Consider the following 13,734-nt stretch of genomic DNA (forward strand, 5'->3'; position numbering starts at 1 on the left):
GATCGTCGTTGGTAAAAATCCGCCAAGCTAGATCGTTAGTTTTTAACGATCTAGCTCGTCCGTCGTTAGACTTAATGATCGTTGGTTGCTCTTTTTTAAACGATCGCCGTTTGAAACGATCGGGGAACGATCGTTTCAAACGACTATAGTCGCATGTGTGTACGCACCTTTAGAAATAGGTACAGGGAGGGCTCTGTGTCAGAGTAGGGTTAGGTATAGTTAGGGGTTAGGTACCACAATGGGGGGGGGGGGGTTAGGCACCACCAGGGGAGGGTTCTGTGTGAGAGTAGGGTTGGGTTAAGTTGTACTGTTGAATTACATTACGATATTTAACGTTATTATATTTTCTTTTTCAACTCACATCTGTTAAAACAGTAATAATAACCGTAATTAACGATTTAACATTACAAATACCGTTATTTATCGATAATTATAAATTACCAATTTTTTTTTATTCCCAATAATATGTGCCCAAAATTTACCGCATCTTTTGTATATATATGCAGGTGCACAGTGGTCAGTTGCATAACTCATGCATTATAATGACTGTGAACTGCAATTGAGACTTTAATACAAAGCCTGCATGCAACGAGTTAGAATAACGTGATCAGTTACTGTGAACAAGCCCATGGAATTGTATGGGCAGTGAGTTGACATGCAGAATTATTCTGCAACACAACTGACCACTGTTAACAGGCTTGAAAACACATAAGGCAGAATCGCTAGTTTTGTGGAAAACGCATGCAATTTTGCCCATAATGAAAGTCTATGGGCCGCAAAAAAATAAAAATACATATCTGCATTTTACAATGTGCATTTTTCAAAACACACAACTTGCAGCACAAAAAAGAAACGCACATAATGTTATGCATTTCAATTGAAACGCAGAGGACTGCATTTTTAATTAAATAGGATACAGTATTTTACTCCATTAAAAAAGGGAAACTATAGAAAAATGCAAATGCACCAAAATGCATAAAAAAAAATACAAAGAAATGCAAAATGCAGAAAACGTATGATTTTCTGCACTGCCTAGTGTGCTCTTTTAGCCGGAAGGAATCGCACATTGTTTTCCCTCCCGCATGCAGAATCGCACCAGATGTGACAGCCCTTGTTAATCAGGGCCCATCATGTCTATAGTTGCATCACCACAACGCAAGCAGCAAGAAAATTAAGTGTGTGATTCCTGCATGTAGTAAGTGTGAACCCTCAGTCATGCACTTTGCTATGGCATAATTTGGCCCCACCTATATGATTGTGATTATGGCCATCTTTTTCTGTTCCCAATACACATACGCTCTTTATACACAAGCAAACTTTGTGAACTTTTTTTTTAAAGTGATAATTTTGGATGTTTAAAATCAGTATAGTATTAGCTGAGGAAAGTGCAACTAAATCTGGGCTGCTTAGGGGCACATCTACTGATGCCAGTATATAGTTCACGGTTTAGCTGAAAAGAGTGAAGCATCAAGTTGTTTCTAACAAAGTAGACTTCTCTGATGATTGGTTAAAAAAAAAAATACAGATCAACAGCTAAAAAAAATACTTGGATGCTTGAAGATCAGTTAAAACAGGAAGAGCTGTTCAGGCTGGAAATGCAGGGAAATCCCACCATGAGCTGGGAGTTGTGTTACCTCCCTCCCCCGCTAATTGATGCATCTTTGGGATTTTCCCAAATTTTTCTTCCATATGTGCACATCGAGGAGCAACCGCTTCAGGTTCACATTACACACAGCTAAGATTATTTCTAAAATCAGGATCTTCTGCCAAATTTTAGCGTTGAGAAAAATATAAAAATAAGTTCCCCCAAACACATACATAGCTGGCTTTCCCCAGAGTTGTAAAGACATTAGATTGTGAGCCTCTCTGAGACATTTAGATAAGTGGATTATTCAATGCTCTCTAGAAAAGCACTGCAGTATATGTGTCTGCTCTATAGAAGCATAAGCACTGCATAATGCTGGGAATACACAGTTCGTTTTGAAGCTGATTAGACGGTTCGATGGATAATTTCCGACATGTCCGATCTCACTTTCAATTATTTTGCCGCTCGATTTCTGATAGAAGTGAATGGAAAAAGATAAGAAAAATGAGAGGAAGATAAGAATCGAGAGCTGAAATCGAGCGGCAAAAATGAACTATGTATTCCCAGCATAAGGGCTTATTCATACGTAAGGAGTTTTGTGCTTTTTTTTAGCGCTGGCGACTTTGAAAAACGCCCTAAAATACCTTGTGCAACAAATCCTCGGAGCAGGGCTTTTCAGCGCTGCTACCTTTGGGCGCAGCCAGCGCCGCCATAGACTGTAATGGGAATCAGTCTATAGCGGCGCTCAGTGAGGAAGGTCGGCTCCGTCAGAAGACGGAGCCGAAGTTGCTTAAAAAACACAATAATTCGGCCTCCAGCAATCGCTGGAAGCCGAATTATTTTATTCCCCCACTATCCATGGCGGCCTGGAGGGGGAATAGTAATTAAAACGCCCCGGACTTGTGCAGAAGCAGGACCAGCCATATAACAGCTGGATCCTGCGCCCAAGTGTACCAGCGCCAAATTCACATGTACGCACAAATCCTTATGGGATAGTTCAAATCAGCACGTTTCGTCTGCTTCCCGTTCACAAAAGCGCTGCATGTTCCATCTTTAGGGCGATTTTGCTGCAACGGGAGGTTTAGGAAAAACGTTCCAAAATCATTTTTTTTAATCTGGCGATTACGCTTGCAGTTTTAAGAATAAATAAATTGTATTTATTCTTTTCCGGGTCAAAGAGTTAACTTCCTGACTGACGTCAGGAAGTGAGAAAAAAGCTCAAAAATTGAATTTTTTCAAATTGAATTTTAAATGTGAACAAAGGCTAAGAGCATAATACTAATAATAACATTTTTGTATGGTAGCACCTATATAGCAGACAGCAAGGATAGCATAGGAGCAGTAGCTAGAGATTATGGGGCCCCATAGCAAAACTTTCATGGGGCCCTAAGGTGTAGACATTCTTGAGCAATGCCACCTGCCCCTACCCTATGGATATTAGTTCATTGGGCAATTTAAGTTCTCATGCGATCATCACTGTATATAGTCCATGGGCACTTCAAAATCATAGGGTGGAGGATCACAAAAAAAAGTTAATGGTGAATACATCAAGTGCCACCTGGGCCCCCTCTGCTCCAGTGCCCCATAGCAGCGGCTATGGCTATTGCTACACCCTTGAATAGGAGAACTCAGGAAGGATATGGGAGAATACGTACTTGCAGTAACCAATCAGATACCTTGTTTTGGAGACTGATGTGTGAATCCTAATGAGTTGGTTTTGCCAATAGCATTATGTTTACTGCAGTCAAAGCACACCTGTACTATTAAGCACATTTTACTTCTTGATTTTACATCTGTTGCACCAACTAGAGCTTCTGTTTCCCATGTTGTAGTTCTGCTCAATTGGAAAAGAAATGCAGTTATTCAATGGTCAATGAGATGCAAATAATTTTGAGTCGAAACAGGATTATACATATTCTGTTTGTAAATTATGCATATTCTGTATGTAAATTTATGCAGCTTGAAAATGGACCAATCAAATCCCACCTAGGTTTAATTTGATTGCCCCTTTTTTAAGTTGCATACATTTACATACAACGCTTGTATAATCCTGTATCAACTCAAAATTGTTGACATTTTATTGACTATCCCTATGTGTTACTTGTCATTAGCCATTTTGCCGGATCGCTAAATGTCATTCTGAGACAGCTGTACACATTCTCAGCCCCAAATCTAACGGAATGATTGTCTCTGCTGAGTTTTGTCTAGCCTGTGTATGAGGCTAAAGAACCTCTGGTCAACTGAGAAGGTTTGTTGTTCTAAGGCCCCTTGCACACTACAATATCACGGCATTGCAGCACAATGCAATGATATTCCTATGGCACATTCCACATTGAGTGCGGTGCAGCGGGTTCCAACGCAGTAACACTTGCATTTACAGTAGCAGTGAGGCATACTTTCCAGGGGTCTAGTCCTGGAAAAAGAAGTGAGTGGACTCACCCTAAAAACCTCTGCGCCCAAAAATGGGCGTGGTTAAGCATAGCGTGGGCGAGGTCATGGGTGGGGCCAAATATACATGGCCTTAGCAGTGGTAAAAAAAGTTCTGCCAGGGGAAGTTTGAGCTCTGTCGTAGTGTATCCCCAAAAAGTAGATGTAATCTGACAGCATTTCACCAAAAATACACATAATTTGGCAGAGGTTCCTCCAAAATACAGATAATATGGCAGTGGTTCCCCCTAAATAGACAATCTGGCAGCAGCAGTTCCCCCAACATACACATAATCTGGATGCAGTTCCCCAAAATACGTGAAACCTGGCAGTGGATCACCCAAAATACACGTAACACCCAAAATACATGTAATCTGGCAGCAGTGGTCCCCCAACATACACAATCTGGCAGCGGTTCCCCAAAATACACGTAATCTGGCATCAGCGGTTCCCCAAAAATACAGTTCTCCCAAAATAGGTACCCCCAGTATAGCTAGCCAGGTCTATAGGTGTCCCAGTATAAGTAGCCATGTGTATAGTTGTCCCCAGAATAGGTGGCCAGATGTAGAGATGTCACCAGAATAGGTAGCCAGGTTTATAGATGTCCTTAGAATAGGTGGTCAGGTGTATAGATATTCCCAGAATAGGTGGCCAAGTGTATAGATGTCCCCAGAATAGGTAGCCAGGTCTACAGGTGTCCCCAGTATAGCCAGGTGTCCCCAGTATAGGTAACCAGGTGTTCAGGTGTCCCCAGTATAGCCAGGTGTATAGGTGTCCCCAGTATAGCCAGGTGTATACAGTGGAGGAAATAATTATTTGACCCCTCACTGATTTTGTAAGTTTGTCCAATGACAAAGAAATGAAAAGTCTCAGAACAGTATCATTTCAATGGTAGGTTTATTTTAACAGTGGCAGATAGCACATCAAAATGAAAATCGAAAAAATTACCTTAAATAAAAGATAGCAACTGATTTGCATTTCATTGAGTGAAATAAGTTTTTGAACCCTCTAACAATAAAAGACTTAATACTTAGTGGAAAAACCCTTGTTTGCAAGCACAGAGGTCAAACGTTTCTTGTAATTGATGACCAAGTTTGCACACATTTTAGGAGGAATGTTGGTCCACTCCTCTTTGCAGATCATCTCTAAATCCCTAAGGTTTCGAGGCTGTCTCTGTGCAACTCTGAGCTTGAGCTCCCTCCATAGGTTTTCTATTGGATTAAGGTCCGGAGACTGACTAGGCCACTCCATGACCTTAATGTGCTTCTTCTTGAGCCACTCCTTTGTTGCCTTTGCTGTATGTTTTGGGTCATTGTCGTGCTGGAACACTCATCCACGACCCATTTTCAGTTTCCTGGCAGAGGGAAGGAGGTTGTCGTTCAGGATTTCACGATACATGGCTCCGTCCATTTTCCCGTTAATGCGATTAAGTTGTCCTGTGCCCTTAGCAGAAAAACACCCCCAAAGCAAAATGTTTCCACCCCCATGCTTGACGGTGGGGACGGTGTTTTGGGGGTCATAGGCAGCATTTTTCTTCCTCCAAACACAGCGAGTTGAGTTAATGCCAAAGAGCTCTATTTTGGTCTCATCAGACCACAGCACCTTCTCCCAGTCACTCACAGAATCATTCAGGTGTTCATTGGCAAACTTCAGGCGGGCCTGCACATGTGCCTTCTTGAGCAGGGGGACCTTGCGAGCCCTGCAAGATTTTAATCCATTGCTGTGTAATGTGTTTCCAATGGTTTTCTTGGTGACTGTGGTCCCTGCTAATTTGAGGTCATTCACTAACTCCTCCCGTGTAGTTCTAGGATGATTTTTCACCTTTCTCAGAACCATTGACACCCCACGAGGTGAGATCTTGCGTGGAGCCCCAGAGCGAGGTCGATTGATGGTCATTTTGTGCTCCTTCCATTTTCGAACAATCGCACCAACAGTTGTCACCTTCTCTCCCAGCTTCTTGCTAATGGTTTTGTAGCCCATTCCAGCCTTGTGCAGGTCTACAATTTTGTCTCTGACATCCTTGGACAGCTCTTTGGTCTTTCCCATGTTGGATAGTTTGGAGTCTGCTTGATTGATTGATTCTGTGGACAGGTGTCTTTTATACAGGTGACTAGTTAAGACAGGTGTCCTTAATGAGGGTTACTAATTGAGTAGAAGTGTCTAATCACTCTGTGGGAGCCACAACTCTTAATGGTTGGTAGGGGTTCAAAAACTTATTTCACTCAATGAAATGCAAATCAGTTGCTATCTTTTATTTAAGGTTATTTTTTCGATTTTCCTTTTGATGTGCTATCTGCCACTGTTAAAATAAACCTACCATTGAAATGATACTGTTCTGAGACTTTTCATTTCTTTGTCATTGGACAAACTTACAAAATCAGTGAGGGGTCAAATAATTATTTCCTCCACTGTATGTCCCCAGTATATGTAGCCAGGTGTATAGGTGTCCCCAGTATATGTAGCCAGGTGTATAGTGGCCCCAGTATATGTAGCCAGGTGTATAGTGGCCCCAGTATATGTAGCCAGGTTTATAGTGGCCCCAGTACATGTAGCCAGGTGTATATGTCCCCAGTATATGTAGCCAGGTGTATAGTGGCCCCAGTATATGTAGCCAGGTGTATAGGTGTCCCCAGTATATTTAGCTAGGTGTATAGTGGCCCCAGTATATGTAGCCAGGTGTATAGTGGCCCCAGTATATGTAGCCAGGTGTATATGTCCCCAGTATATGTAGCCAGATGTATAGTGGCCCCAGTATATGTAGCCAGGTGTATATATCCCCAGTATATGTTGCCAGGTGTATAGGTGTCCCCAGTATATGTAGCCAGGTGTATATATCCCCAGTATATGTAGCCAGGTATATAGTGGCCCCAGTATATGTAGCCAGGGGTATATGTGCCCAGTATATGTAGCCAGGGGTATATGTGCCCAGTATATGCAGCCAGGTGTATAGTGGCCCCAGTATATGTAGCCAGGTGTATATGTGCCCAGTATATTTAGCTAGGTGTATAGGTGTCCCCCCAGCTGGAGGGGAGCAGCGCAGCAGAGAGGAGCATTGGGCAGAGCAGTGGGGAAGGGCAGATGTTTCCCCACCCTTCCCTCACCTTGGGGCTCCTCTCCCTGGCTCTCCCCTCCATAAAGATTGCAGCGGTGGCTGGGGGTGGTGACTGGTGGCGGCATCAGTGGGCGGGACTTACCTCCTCCAGTGTTCCGGCGAGTGGATGCTGTGCGTGCCGCTGCTCTGACCAGACTAGCTGCACGCACAGCGTCCACTCGCTGAAACACTGGAGGAGGTAAGTCCCGCCCACTGATGCCGCCACCAGTCACCACCCCCAGCCACCGCCGCAATCTTTATGGAGGGGAGAGCCAGGGAGAGGAGCCCCAAGGTGAGGGAAGGGCGGGGAAACGTCCGCCCTTCCTCGCTGCTCTGCCCAATGCTCCTCTCTGCTGCGCTGCTCCCCTCCAGGGTGCTAGGGGGGACGGCGTCCACTCTGCAATAATAGTAAGGAGTAGGGAGAGCCACTTAGCCCTGCTTCTCAGTTCTCACCCGATTTGGTCTGATACCCTGGAGGGCGGGACTTCAGTCTGGCAGAGCAGGAGAGGGAAACTTTTTTTCAAAAGGCTTTTCTGTGTCTCTTTAGATGTGAATATCTGTATGCTCTTATACAGAAGAGCTCCCCCTGGTGGCTGCAGCATATCTAAAGGGATGCTGGGGATGCACTGGACAGAAAACCCATGCAAAAACTCATGCACACAGATTCACAGCTTCCTGCCTCACCAGTTGGTAAGTGAATTGAAGCAGGTTTGTTTGGTAAATTCCCAAACTTCTACCATATGCAGGATATATTTGTGAATTTGGAAAAAAAAAGGTGTAAAATGTGGTTTGCAACCTAAATTATTTTACTGAACTGCCCTTAGTGAATTGAGGCCATTGCGTTGCAATGCAATGTTAAGGAAACTGACTAGGTGTGAAGGGCCCTAATGAATGAGAACGGAAGAGTCTTTTGTCACCAGCGGGATTCAGGCATTAGTCACTGGAAGCAGTTGATCTGCTGTTCCCAATTTATATACCATAAGTGTCTCATAGTTTATTTTTCTGTCAACAATTTCCATAGACTGAAAATTCTCTAATCATTTGAGGGTGTTTTTTAAGTGTTTGAAGGCATTTTGTAGGGCAGAAACTAAAAATGCCAGACAAACTGCATAAGGCTTCTTTTCCGTAGTGAAATGCCTCTCAAACTCTCGCAACTGTTCACTGCTGCCTGGTAACTGCTTGTTGCTGCCTGATAGCTGCTCACTGCTGCCTGGTAACTGCTTGCTGAGCACACAGTTCAACTGTCTGTGGAAAAGAGGCCTTACTGATTTTCAGCATTTGACAATGCCTGTGAAACTCATCAGCTGCTTTGAACATACCTAGTTATTAATATTTTGTATGCAAATTTATGGAGCTTCAAAATGGACCAATCAAATCCCACTTTGGCAGAATACAATTAGTTCAGTTCCAAGGTCCATACATTTGCATTTAAAGAGACTCTGTAACATTCAAAAGATCCCCTGGGGGGTACTCACCTCGGGTGGGGGAAGCCTCCGGATCCTAATGAGGCTTCCCACGCCGTCCTCTGTCCCACGGGGGTCTCTCCGCAGCCCTCCGAACAGCCGGCGACTGTGCCGACTGTCATTTCAATATTTACCTTTGCTGGCTCCAGCGGGGGCGCTGTGGCGGCTTTCCATTCCGAACTACACGGAAATACCCGATCTCATTCGGGTCCGCTCTACTGCGCAGGCGCAGGAAACTTGCGCCTGCGCAGTAGAGCGGACCCGACGGCGATCGGGTATTTCCGTGTAGTTCGGAGCCGACAGCCGTCAGAGCGCCTGCGCAGGAGCCAGGAAGGTAAATATTGACGTCACCGCTGCCCGGACTCCACGGAGGGCTGCAGCGAGACCCCTGACGGATGGAGGACGGCGTGGGAAGCCTCATTAGGATCCGGAGGCTTCCCCCACCCGAGGTGAGTACCCCCCAGGGGATCTTTTTATGTTACAGTTCCTCTTTAAATTGTTCCCCAAACCACTTAGTTATCATTTTAACCTTATGGTGCTACTTCATGCAGGAAAAGGCCTTCTTCTACTCCAAACTGTTCTTGGATGGTTGGAAGAAGTTGGTGTCAAAGTATGTTTTGGTACCATTCTTTATTTATGTCTGTTCTTAAGTAAAATTCTGAGTGCGCCCACTCCCTTGGATGAGAAGCAGCCATACAGGAGTAGTCTCAGGATGCTTTACAGTTGACATGAGACAGTACTGATGATAGTGCTCACCTCTTCTTCTACAAATAATAATTTTGCCAGATACCCCAAACATGGAAAGTGGCTTCACCAGAAAAAATGACTTTACCCCAGTCTTCAGTAGTCCAATCCCTGTACTTTTTTTTTGCAGAATTTCAGTCTGTACCTGACGTTATTCTTATAGAGAAGTGGCTTCTTTGCTGCCCTTCTTGACACCAGGCCATCCTTCAAAAGTCTTTGTCTCACTCTGCGTGCAGATGCACTCACACCTGCCTGCTGCCATTCATAAGCAAGCTGTACACTGGTGGGCTGGCACCTCAATCCCAATGCTAAATCATCTTTAGATCGTCTTGGCGCCTTCTGGACTTTCTTGGGTGCCCAGAAGCCTTCCTTACAACAGCTGAACCTCTCTCCTAGAAGTTCTTGTTGGTCCTATAAATTATTGTCTTAGTTGCAGCTATATTCTTGCCTGTGAAGTCCTTTTATGCAACACAGTGATGACTGCAGCCTTGCAGGTAACCATGGTTAACAGAAGAAGAACAATGATTTCAAGCATCACCCTCCTTTTAAAGCATTCAGGTAGGGAACACACTTAGCAGAATCGCATGCGTTTTACGCTATGTGCTAAGGTGGAAGTGTGTTCCCTGCCTCAATCTGCTATTCTAGCTCAATCAGTATGACAGAATGATCTCCAGTCTTGTGCTTGTCAAGACTCTTGCCTGTGTTAACAATAAGATTACTGAAATTATTTCAGCAGATCTTTTTTTTGGCAGGGCTGAAATGCAGTGGAAATTCATTTTGAGATATTAAGTTCAATTTCATGGGAAACAATACATACATCTGATCACTCTTTATAACATTCTGGAGCATATGCAAATTGCCAAACTAGTATTTGTGCCATTCTCAAAGCTTTTCGCCTTGTCTGTAGTACTAAAATGCTTCAAGGTAATTTCAGCAGGGCAGGTGCAGAATGGAAATGTCTATGCTTAGCCTTTTGTCCCAGTTTAGCACCGTGTAGTACTACTGTGAGCTTGTTTACAGAAATTATTGTACATGCTGTCACTTCAGTTGCCATTTTGGTGTGTTACAGCCTATTATTTGTAGGCATAAAGTTTCAAACTAGCATTAACGTTCCTGTCAGAGATAGGGATGTGATCAGTGGCGGACACAGGCAGCAGTGGGCCCCTGTGCAAAATATCAATTGTGGGCCCCCCTGACCTGCGGCGCGCGAAGCGCGCCGCGGCAAAAAATGGGCGTGGCTATAACCTACGACGCGCGAAGCACGCCGCAGCAAAAAATGGGTGTGGATAGAACCTGCGGCGCTTAGCGCCGCGGCAAAAAAATGGGCGTGGCAATGACCGGATAAGGGCGGAGCTAACTGTAATTTAAAGTGATCCCGGGGTGAGAGTGATATGGAGGCTGCCATATTTATTTCCTTTTAAACAATACTAGTTGCCTGGCGGCCCTGCTGATCTATTTGGCTGCAGTAATAAACTGAATTACACCAGCAACAAGCATGCAGCTTAATCTTCTCAGTTCTGACAATATTGTCAGAAACCCCTGACCTGCTGCATGCTTGTTCAGGGTCTATGGTTGAAAGAATAAGAGGCAGAGGACCAGAACGGCAACCAGGCAACTGGTATTGCTTAAAAGGAGAGAAATATGGCAGCCTCAATATTATTCTCACCTCAGGTTCCCTTGAAAAGTGCAACGCAAAGACAGTGGGCCCAGGTTTTGGTGACCCTTTCCCCAGAAAATTCACATAATTGTGCAGGTTTTCTCATGAAAATACACATAATGTGAGCAGATATGCCCAGAAAATACGTGCAATCATGTCGGCAGATATGCCCAGAAAATACGTGCAATCATGTCGGCAGATATGCCCAGAAAATACGTGCAATCATGTCGGCAGATATGCCCAGAAAATACGTGCAATCATGTCGGCAGATATGCCCAGAAAATACGTGCAATCATGTCGGCAGATATGCCCAGAAAATACGTGCAATCATGTCGGCAGATATGCCCAGAAAATACGTGCAATCATGTCGGCAGATATGCCCAGAAAATACGTGCAATCATGTCGGCAGATATGCCCAGAAAATACGTGCAATCATGTCGGCAGATATGCCCAGAAAATACGTGCAATCATGTCGGCAGATATGCCCAGAAAATACGTGCAATCATGTCGGCAGATATGCCCAGAAAATACGTGCAATCATGTCGGCAGATATGCCCAGAAAATACGTGCAATCATGTCGGCAGATTTGCCCAGAAAACACATGCAATCATGTAGCAAATTTGCCCAGAACATACATGCAATCATGTGGCAGACCTGCCCAGAACATACACCTGCTAAAATAAATAATAAAAAAAACCATTTACTCACCTGCAGCAGCAGACCTCCTGTCCCAGCCTCCATCCAGCGCGCAGCTCCCATGGGTGGTTGGGTGGATAGGTAGCCTGGTGGGTAGGTAGGTAGGCAGCCCTTAGCCGGGTGGGTAAGTAGCCTGGTGGGTGGCTGGGTAGCCGGGTGGGTGGGTAGCCTGGTGGGTAGGTAGCCTGGTGGGTGGGTAGGTGGGTGGTTAGGTAGCTGGGTGGGTAGGTAGCCTGGTGGGTCTTTAGGTAGGTAGCCTGGTGGGTTGGTAGGTAGCCGGGTGGGTAGGTAGGTAGGTAGCCTGGTGGGTGGGTAGGTAGCCGGGTGGGTGTGTAGGTAGCCGGGTGGGTGGTTAGGTAGCCGGGTAGGTAGCCGGGTGGGTGGTTAGGTAGCCGGGTGAGTGGTTGGGTAGCCGGGTGGGTGGGTAGCCAGGTGGGTAGGTAGCCGGGTGGGTAGGTAGCCGGGTGGGTAGGTAGCCGGGTGGGTAGGTAGCCGGCAGGGTGGTTAGGTAGCTGGGTGGGTAGGTAGACGGGTGGGTGGTTAGGTAGCCGGGTGGGTAGATGTGTGGGTGGTTAGGTAGCCGGGTGGGTAGCCGGGTGGGTGGTTAGGTAGCCGGGTAGGTAGCTGGGTGGGTAGGTATCCGGGTGGGTGGGTAGGTATCCGGGTGGGTGGGTAGGTAGCCGGCAGGGTGGTTAGGTAGCTGGGTGGGTAGGTAGCCGGGTGGGTGGCTAGGTAGCCGGGTGGGTAGGTAGCCGGGTGAGTGCGTAGATGTGTGGGTGGTTAGGTAGCCGGGTGGGTGGGTAGCCGGGTGGGTAGGTAGTCGGGTGGGTGGTTAGGTAGCCGGGTAGGTAGCCGGGTGGGTAGGTAGCCGGGTGGGTGGTTAGGTAGCCGAGTGGGTAGGTAGCCGGGTGGGTGGGTAGGTAGCCGGCAGGGTGGTTAGGTAGCCGGGTAGGTAGCCGGGTGGGTGGGTGGGTAGCCGGCAGGGTGGTTAGGTAGCCGGGTAGGTAGCCGGGTGGGTAGGTAGCCGGGTGGGTGGTTAGGTAGCCGGGTAGGTAGCCGGGTGGGTGTGTGGGTATCCGGGTGGGTAGGTAGCCGGGTGGGTAGGTAGCCAGCAGGGTGGTTAGGTAGCCGGGTAGGTAGCTGGGTGGGTGGTTAGGTAGCCGGGTGGGTGTGTGGGTATCCGGGTGGGTAGGTAGCCGGGTGAGTGTGTGGGTAGCCGGGTGGGTAAGGTAGCCGGGTGGATGGGTGTGTAGCTATCCGGGTGGGGGGCCCGACTCCTATCCTCCCTCACTCACCTCGGGGCCCCCCTCCCGGTATGCGCGGCGGCGGCGGCGGGCGGGAGAGCAGAAAATCCAGGAAGTCTCCGCCGGGGCTGCAGCAGACACTAGAGGCTGCTGCCGCTTGGTCTCCCGTGTCTCCAACTTTGTACACTGCTCGCTACTAAACCAGGAAGTAGCGAGCAGTGTACAAAGTTGGAGACACGGGAGACCAAGCGGCAGCAGCCTCTAGTGTCTGCTGCAGCCCCGGCGGAGACTTCCTGGATTTTCTGCTCTCCCGCATGAGGGGGAGGGGGGGGGGGGCGATGTGAGGGGGGAGGACAGGAGTAGGGGCCCCCCAGGTTAAAATAAAAATAAAAGGTAAAATTAAAAAAAAAACCCTGCAATACTTAATGGGCCCCTGAAGCAGCGGAACTTCAGGGGCCCTCGTGCGGCGGCACGGCCTGCACGGCCGTATGTCCGCCACTGGATGTGATGCTGAATGTGAGATTACAAGCATATCAATCCTAGTTCTCAGTGCTACAATCAGCAGTGCATGCTGTCTATCTAACAGAGTGCAGTAAACAATCCTGTGAGGTAAATGTATTTTAGGGCTCATGAGGCCCTCAAACAGGGTTACTAGCAGCCAGTGAAAGGGGAACTGAAGCCAATGCTATTTAAGGCCTGAGAACAACATAGGCTGCTATTTTTCCCAGTGCCGACGTGTGAAGGCTTTAGCCTTTCTGCAGGGCACAACTGAATGTAGACTAACATGGGACAAATGTGCATTTTAATTGCTTTTGCTGGTTAGCCAC

At 46.7% G+C, this 13,734-nt stretch overlaps 1 long non-coding RNA gene across 1 annotated transcript in view; it reads left to right on the forward strand.

Moving 5' to 3' along the window:
- Positions 1 to 7,661: 7,661 nt before the first annotated feature.
- LOC137532881 (uncharacterized) overlaps positions 7,662 to 13,734 on the forward strand; it is a 54,932-nt gene continuing 48,859 nt past the window's right edge. The window contains exon 1 of the long non-coding RNA XR_011024053.1: positions 7,662 to 7,793. This is a non-coding gene — a long non-coding RNA (uncharacterized lncRNA). The remainder of the gene's footprint in view (positions 7,794 to 13,734) is intronic.

Source organism: Hyperolius riggenbachi, chromosome 9, assembly GCF_040937935.1.
Source record: "Hyperolius riggenbachi isolate aHypRig1 chromosome 9, aHypRig1.pri, whole genome shotgun sequence".
Taxonomy (NCBI): Eukaryota; Metazoa; Chordata; class Amphibia; order Anura; family Hyperoliidae; genus Hyperolius; species Hyperolius riggenbachi.